This window comes from Schistocerca nitens, chromosome 1 (genome assembly GCF_023898315.1).
Source record: "Schistocerca nitens isolate TAMUIC-IGC-003100 chromosome 1, iqSchNite1.1, whole genome shotgun sequence".
Lineage (NCBI taxonomy): Eukaryota > Metazoa > Arthropoda > Insecta > Orthoptera > Acrididae > Schistocerca > Schistocerca nitens.
In genome coordinates this window covers 615,362,735-615,371,922 of record NC_064614.1, presented here as the reverse complement: position 1 = coordinate 615,371,922, position 9,188 = coordinate 615,362,735, and the positions used below count along the sequence as shown (strand labels likewise).

At 40.2% G+C, this 9,188-nt stretch overlaps 1 non-coding gene across 1 annotated transcript; it reads right to left on the bottom strand.

The window, feature by feature from the left end:
• Positions 1–5,858: 5,858 nt before the first annotated feature.
• Positions 5,859–5,933, bottom strand: Trnas-cga (transfer RNA serine (anticodon CGA)). The gene has a single exon. It is a non-coding gene; the product is annotated as a tRNA-Ser (tRNA).
• Positions 5,934–9,188: the final 3,255 nt, after the last annotated feature.

The window sequence follows — 9,188 nt, the reverse complement described above, 5'->3', positions numbered from 1 at the left end:
ATCGACAAAGGTTGGACCGACTGCCTGTCTCATCTAAACGAGCGTTAGTGTTTGAATTCCAGGCCGACCCTCGAAACGTATGAGCGTCGTTGGGTATACTGCCTTTCCTTGTTTGTTCTTGTTGTTTGTACTTGTATGGCGTCTAGCCGATTTTTAGGTTAAGGTTGTTTTGCCCTTAAGGCATAAGATTGTTTGGGCCTTCAGCCTAATTTAAGAACTGTTTTACGTAAGGCCTTTGGCATTTTTAAAATTAATGTTATTGAGTCTTACGTGTTGGGCCTTCAGCCGATTTTTAATTTAAGTTGTTTGCTCTTAAAGTGTCAGATTCTTTGGGCCTTCGGCCTAATTAAGGAACTGTTTTAGGATAAGGTTTTGCCTTTTAAATTTCTGATTTTGGTTGAGTCTTAAGTTATTGACTTTCAGCCGTTTTTAAATTAAAGTGATCTTGCCCTTAAAGTCATGAGATTGTACAGCGCATTCAGCCGCTAATTAGGTTCCAAAACTGAAGCTGTGCTTTTTTTAAAATTTTTCTTGGCTCTTCTAATGTTTGGTCAAATAAATAAAGTTGTATGTTCGAGTGTAACTGACAGCCGCTTATTTTGGCCCCTTTCCACAACTTAAACTACTTTTCCTGTCCTGCGGGTTTAGCAGGGCGTCTCACTTCACTTTTTTTTCAGTCATTGTACGATTCTCATGGAAAAGCTCGGATATCACAAATTGTCTGGAATGTTTACTAACATAAAGGACAAAGAATGGCATCCGGGTGACCGATTTTAGAAAACAGTCGGCAAGACGGAGATCATTTTTTTCCCACACTGTTACAGCCGCAGAAACCTAGATATGTTGTTGCAAAAACCACCGTAGCAGCACCGCTCAACTTCGGCAAAACCGAAAGTAAACTCCTATCTCCAGCAGAAGAATGATTGACGTCTTTTTTTTCTCCCTGGAGCTGTCACTCGAAACCTTTTGTTAAGTTTTAGAAGCGATTGATATGTCATACATCCACAGCGTTGCGCTGGTATCACAGGACATCCCTCGTCGTGAGCTTACAATGAGCTGACGAGAGTCATGGAGTCGATATGCACATATAGAGATGGCGGTAGTATCACGTACAGAAAGTATAAAAGTGCAGTGCATTGGCGGAGCTGTAATTTTGCACTGAGGTGATTCGTGTGAAAAGGTTTACGACGTGATTATGGACACAGGACGGGACTTAACAGACTCTGAAAGCGGAATGACAGTTGGAGTTAGACGCATCGGACATTACATTTCGGAAATCGTTACAGAATTCAATTTTCCGAGATCTACAGTGTCAAGTGTGTACCGAGGTAACCAGCTTTCAGGCATTTCCTCTCACCACAGACAACACAGTGGCCGACAGCCTTCACTCAACGATCGAGAGCAGTGGCGTTTTCGTAGAGTTGTCAGTGGCAACAGACAAGCAACACTGCGTGAAATAATCGCAGAAATCAATGTGGGGCGTATGACGAACGTATCCGTTAGGACAGTGCGGCGAAATTTGGGGTTAATGGCTATGGAAGCAGACGACCCATGCTAGTTCCTTTGCTAACAGCGCGACATTGCCCACAGCGCCTCTCCTGGGCTCGTGACCATAGCGGTTGGATCCTAATACTGGAAAATGGTAGCCTGATCAGATGAGTCCCAGTTTCAGTTGGTAAGAGCCGATGGTAGGGTCTGAGTATGATGCAGACCGCACGAAGCCATGGACCCAGGTTGTCAACAATGCACTGTGCAAGTTTGTAGTAGCTCCGTAGTGGTGTGGTCTGTGTTTACGTAGAATGGACTGAGTCCTCTGGTCCAACTGAATTGATAATTGACGGGAAATGGTTACGTTCCGCTACTTGGACACCATTGGAGCAATTCATGGACTTTATGTTCCCAAACAATGACGTGCCATGTCACAGTTGTTTGCGACTGGTTTAAGAACATACTGCACAATTCGAGCGAATGATTTAGCCACCCAGATCGCCAGACATAAATCCCATTGAACGTTTATGGGACATAAGCGAGAGATCAGTTGGTGCACAAAATCCTGCACCGGCAACACTTTCGCAGTCATGAACGACTATAGAGGCAGCGTGGCTCAATATTTCTACAGTGGACTTCCAACGACTAGCTGAGTCCATGTCACATCAAGTTGTTGCTCCACGGTGGGCAATAGGAGGTCCGACACGATATTAGATATATCTCATGACTTTTGTCACCTTAATGTATAAAAGACTGGCTAAGACCAATAAAGCCGCATCCCTTATAGACATTCTTTAGTCGTAAATCTGCCTTTGTCAAAATTACAAAACGAATTTATTCACTTACTAATACTCTAGATCTAACTACATGAGACAACTCGTGATTATGCGCCAATTCCTCCGGCTTATTACAATATGGCAACGTCGTTTAGTTCATAAGTAAGGTTACTCTCAATCGCTTATCTAAATATATGAAGAAGAATTTATCTACTGACTGCTATGCTGATTTCTTGCCTCATACTGCCATTATACTTTCAAATAATTTTTATTTAAATTAATTTTTCAATAATCAAAATCAACATTCTGATTCATTATTCAAATTTTATTTATTTAATAAAAGATCGAACATTTTTTTCGATAGTGCTGCCAGTGGACACTATATGTCCATCGCTTGAAGCGTTTTGAAGCTATTAATTTTTAAATATCAAATGTGGGTCATCATCTGTCCCCGTCTCTAGGTAATCTACTATTCCTCCTTTCTTCAACGTCCCTCGCCACCTTATTTTTCTCTTTTATATGCTGCTATCGCTTGTTTCGTGATTTCATTAGTACTGGTTTTATTCTTACAACAGCAATGAAATATTTCGTGGCCTGCCTTGGTTTCTGTTGTATCTGGTCCTTACACCATTAATCACTTTCGTCCGGGAATATCACGTATAGTAACATTTCATTTTACCTGATTCCCTTGCGACAACGCTGGTTTACTTCATTCTCTGTACATGCCGCCAGTAGTAATGGTTCTGTTGTCATCTGCCTAACACGCCACCTTCTAAGGACTACGGTCGCCTGTCTCCGTGGCTGTATAAATGTAGATGTTCCTCGCATCACAAGTCCTCATGTATTGTGGTCAAAAAATGCAATATGGCGAAGAGTAGCACCATTTATATGAGACGTGACGATGCTGTAATGTGTTAATCCTTCACTGCCTATACGTCTGTGCTTCATTTAAAAGGCAAGAACGTTTTTTACTCCATTAGAACTGTAGCAGGTGGACTAGTTATATTACAGATCTTGCTATGTGACTATAAACAATATATTAGCATGACCAGTGTTAATATTGTGTCAGTATTACTTTGAAAACTGATCACTTCCAGACTCATATCATTTTCTTAAATTGTATTGTTAATTGGAGAGTAATTCTGTGCTGTTCAGATATTTGTGCAGTAACATTAATATTCCATAACTAATGTATAATTGCAATGCCTCCAGTATATAGTCAAAGTAGTTTGTTAATTTCTTGTTGCGAATTTCTATTACTTCAATAATGAACAGTAAGTCACAGTTTACAGACAAGTAGAAGTTTTACGTATTTGTTTGAATGATCACTTTGCCAAAGCTCATGGGTAATTGAATTTGAAAGTTTTGCAAGATTGATATAAAACAGACCAATTTACAACCTGCACGCATTTCTCCTTAAATAAAATCAGTAACACTGGTTGCAAACCTGATAAGAATGTGCTTATTGGATTCACGGTTTTTGTTCTTAACTCAAGTGCTAAAACTTCGTAATAGCCTCTGTTAATGAGTTCGGCTAAAGATAAAAAAGCAGTTCTCAATTTTGTCCCTTTACGATTGGTGATCGAATTCTTTAGCAAACTGCATGTTTTTAGATGGAAGCATCATTGTGATTCTCGTCCCTGTTTTGAATACAAAAATTATGGCTCACTGGATGTTTAGAAACCGCGTTTAATGACTAAGGTAAAGAGTGCGTTGTGCAAATGTGTAACTTATTCACTTGTCTTTTAATTTTGCATTGATGTGTGGAATGTTATATCGTTGAATGTCCCCATCCGAGACAAACAAATTGGAACTATAACTCTTTTTTGATCCGACGTGTAGTTTTCGAGACATTTCAGTTCTTCAGTTAAAACGAACACCATGTATAATGTTGAGGCAACGTGTTCTCCAATGAAGTTCGTATAGATTAGCGCAATATTCATAATGGAAGAGCGATGTACTTGGTGTCAGAATTTGAGGAGGCTTCACGGGAGCTAATTCCGAGTAATCGTCTTCCCACCGTACTTCCTACGAATTAGCATCCTCAGTGGGAGATAAAGCAACAGCTGAACAATATACTCACACGTTCAGTGATGCCTGTACGAAATATTCTGTCGAGTGGGACTTTAAACATGAAACGCCAGGACAACTTACTACTTGACACTGCTCACAATGAGATTCTCCTGTACTGTTACATTTATCCAATCAGTTGTCCCCGTAAGGACAGCCCTGATTATCTAGATCGCAGGATTCCGGGTTCAATTGCAAAAATGTTTTCATGCAACTGTCAACAGCATCGATACACTCGGAAAAATACATAGTACACAATATGCTATCTCACAATAAATTCATTCACTACCCGTTTCGATCGTGGACCACCTTCACAGTGCTTGCACAAAATGGAAACGAATTGAGAAACTATAAACCTCAAAAAAAATGACATTTTATGAGAAATATTAGCTGGAAATAATTATGTGTACTTACGAAAAGTATCTATTGCGTCATCACACGGTACATATGCTATTTAACCAGGAACGTAGACATCAATGCTGGCTTGGAAATGTAAGAAAATTGATATTTAACACCATAAGACAGGCTTATCCAGGCAGAAAACAAAACTGACAACATCCATGAAAACGTGTAAGAGCAGTAAGTGCACAGTAGCATTACTCTGGCACAACAAGACCCAGTAGGCTGACATAAATGACTTGATCAAAGAAGCTACAAGCTGAAGTCAGAGATCCTAGGCCAAAGAACAAATTACCAAGCATGTGTAAACTATAGTACAATCACAAAAGATATACTTGCACTGCAATTACAATACAAGAAATACAGTAAAAGAAGATACAGTTTATACGAATATTTTTGTGGTCCTTCAGTACAAATTTTTTTAGTACAATATTATGTAATATAATGTTATAATATGACGATACTGAGCCGTGTCACGGTTTACCCGCGAGATTATTTCACTTGTTTTCGCCGCAGCGATAGGGGGCGTGATCGCTGAGCGCTGTTGCCGCTGGTGCGCGAAGCAACAGTTTTGTGGAGGACGGCTCGGTCGGGATAGGGCGACAGGACGGAAGCGGCGGGGAGTCAACTGGTGCCTGCCGATTAAGGACTGCGACGAGATGGCTGTTTGCGAGCATGTGGGGAGGACGGAATGCTCGCTTGCTTAGCGTGGTTCTCCGTGACCAGCTGTTGTTTGTTGGGCCTAGCACTCGAGTGTAACAGGAAACTGCATTGGTGTGGTTCTCGTCACCTGGCTAAGGCCGAAAATTTCATATACTTTTATTATGTTTAATGATCATTACTTTATTATGTGGTTGATACTTGTAGCCAACATTGTGTGATTTGAAATACTACAGAGAATATCATCATATGCCAGGTGTCTACTGTGAATAATTCATAATTTGTTTCATAGTGTATGGCACGGTATCCACTATCATCGATCATTTTATGGAAGTTCTGTCCAAATTATTATTACATTAGATTTTGTGAAAATTCGTGCGTTTAAACTGCAAATTTCTTAATTCTACCAATATTGCTTGGGATAAACCCATCTATTTCTTGAAACTTCCTGGCAGATTAAAACTGTGCGCCCGACCGAGACTCGAACTCGGGACCTTTGCCTTTCGCGGGCAAGTGCTCTACCAACTGAGCTACCGAAGCACGACTCACGCCCGTTACTCACAGCTTTACTTCCGCCAGTACCTCGTCTCCTACCTTCCAAACTTTACAGAAGCTCTCCTGCGAACCTTGCAGAACTACCACTCCTGAAAGAAAGGATATTGCGGAGACATGGCTTAGCCACAGCCTGGGGGATGTTTCCAGAATGAGATTTTCACTCTGCAGCGGAGTGTGCGCTGATATGAAACTTCCTGGCAGATTAAAACTGTGTGCCCGACCGAGACTCGAACTCGGGACCTTTGCCTTTCGCGGGCAAGTGCTCTACCATCTGAGCTACCGAAGCACGACTCACGCCCGGTCCTCACAGCTTTACTTCTGCCAGTATCTCGTCTCCTACCTTCGCAGGAGAGCTTCTGTAAAGTTTGGAAGGTAGGAGACGAGATACTGGCAGAAGTAAAGCTGTGAGGACCGGGCGTGAGTCGTGCTTCGGTAGCTCAGATGGTAGAGCACTTGCCCCCGAAAGGCAAAGGTCCCGAGTTCGAGTCTCGGTCGGGCACACAGTTTTAATCTGCCAGGAAGTTTCATATCAGCGCACACTCCGCTGCAGAGTGAAAATCTCATTCTGGAAACATCCCCCAGGCCTTGGCTAAGCCATGTCTCCGCAATATTCTTTCTTTCAGGAGTGCTAGTTCTGCAAGGTTCGCAGGAGAGCTTCTGTAAAGTTTGTAAGGTACTGGCGGAAGTAAAGCTGTGAGTACCGGGCGTGAGTCGTGCTTCGGTAGCTCAGTTGGTAGAGCACTTGCCCGCGAAAGGCAAAGGTCCCGAGTTCGAGTCTCGGTCGGGCACACAGTTTTAATCTGCCAGGAAGTTTCATATCAGCGCACACTCCGCTGCAGAGTGAAAATCTCATTCTGGAAACATCCCCCAGGCTGTGGCTAAGCCATGTCTCCGCAATATCCTTTCTTTCAGGAGTGCTAGTTCTGCAAGGTTCGCAGGAGAGCTTCTGTAAAGTTTGTAGGGTACTGGCGGAAGTAAAGCTGTGAGTACCGGGCGTGAGTCGTGCTTCGGTAGCTCAGTTGGTAGAGCACTTGCCCGCGAAAGGCAAAGGTCCCGAGTTCGAGTCTCGGTCGGGCACACAGTTTTAATCTGCCAGGAAGTTTCATATCAGCGCACACTCCGCTGCAGAGTGAAAATCTCATTCCATCTATTTCTTGATATTGCCATATTTGTGTATTAAGTTGTGTGTCGTCTTGAGACTGACTGAATTGATTTTGGAACATGTGGGGCGAGTATTTAAATGAAAATTTGCTAGATAACACAACCGTCGTGGAATTGAAAACATGACATTGTTTACTCATGTCACCAGTCGTTAATGTTATTTCTGTCTTGTAGCTTACTTAACTGATATAAAATAATTTAGAAATTTTGTGTATTTGTCACGAAAGGTGAACTGATGTCACATGAGAGAAAAATAAATGACATTTGTGTAGGGTTTACGTAAGTTTAAGTGAAATCAGGAGGTTAAAAAAAACTGATTATCATTGCTACATTTTTTGTTTTAATCAGGCAGTAGGGAATTTGTTGTACTTTTGCCAAATTGGATTTTTTAAAGGTTTGATTTACATGTAGTACAAATCACAAGTTCAGTATTTTTCTGGTGTAGTTGTTAATATTTGTACATGTTGCACTATTGTACGATGTAATATACCCTTTAATAACAGTACCTTCATGTAATGTTTCAGAGTGGGGGTTGCATGTTCTTCTAGAGCATGTTTTAAAAAAAAGTTATTGCTAAAATTTCCTTTTAAACTGCTAATTGTACTAACTTGGATGTATAACTACTTATTGTTAAATAATAAATTTGTGTCAAAAATGCTTGGACCAAATAAATGTGCCTACACCTTCCCCACCCTGGATCTGCTACTGTCTTTACATCACAGATACAAACCAAGCAACCTTTTGGCCAAAACCAGCAGATATGAAAATATACATAGATATGTACTATATTATGCAATACAAAAGCCACATGATGGTATTGCAATGTCGCATGATATTACAGTGTCACATCAGAAAAACAAACTGACCATTTGATAAGTCCTACACATATGAAAATATACATAGACACATAATGTTTAGAATTGTATGATGCAGTTCAGCTGCTATGAACCATTCAGGCTAGCAGCAGCAAAGCCAATGGAACATCAAATGCATCTCAGAGGTTCAAGAATACAATAGTGTAGCCAAATGAGGAACTGCATACAGTATTACATAATATAACAATTATGTGATATTATTACAATGTCACATAATAACAATAAACCAACCATTTGGTGAGAACTACACCATCAAGTAATACACCTTAATGTAATACATACAAATGTAATGTTGAAACGTTATGAGGCAATACCACCAAAAACAAAGATCATAAAACTAAACAACCAAACCAAAATCAATAGCTAGACAATTGGCCAACTGGCGGTTACATCAATAGCCTAGTCATTTACTTTGTCAAAAGCTCAACTACATCATTAATAACCATTATGTGTTCTATGAGAAATGTATAATCAAGAGTACAGATGAATTAGTTAGACATCTGAATGAGATGCACATGCCTAGGAGTGCTACCTGACGCTCTTTTGATGTTGTTAATCTATGTACTAACATACCAGTACTTGGGTCCAAGGAGCTAGTTAGGCAAAAACTTCTGCTACATAAAAAATTAGATGTCCCTCAGCTTATGGAATTAGTTAAACTGTTGTTCCTTGTTCTTTCCCATACTTACTTCCTTTTTAATGGAAAATTCCTTAAACAGCATAATGGCCTTGGCACCCTTGCCAATGTCTTCCTTGATAATAATGAACATAAAATTTTAAATAACAGTACTGAAATTGTTAAAAAATTGCTATAAAAGAAATGTAGATGACACTATCATTTTTGTAGGTGGTGACATTAGTGATGTATATGTATTACATCGATTATTTGATGGCATTCACCCTCCATAACATTCTTGTAGAAACTGAACAGAACAGGTGAATAAATTTCTCAAAGCTTAGGGTGAAAAAGTATGAGGAGAGACCTCACTTCAGTATTTGCAGAAATCCCACTACTGGAGATACTATCATTAATAATAATCCACGTCTCCTAGAAATGTACATTCTTTTTTCGATTCAGTGCTTGACAGGATGACTAGGTTACCATTATCAGGTCACAATGTTGAAAAAGAACTTAACACATTGAAATATATTGCTGATGGAAATGAATTTAGCCCACAGGTTGTAGTAACATTATAAAGTAAGA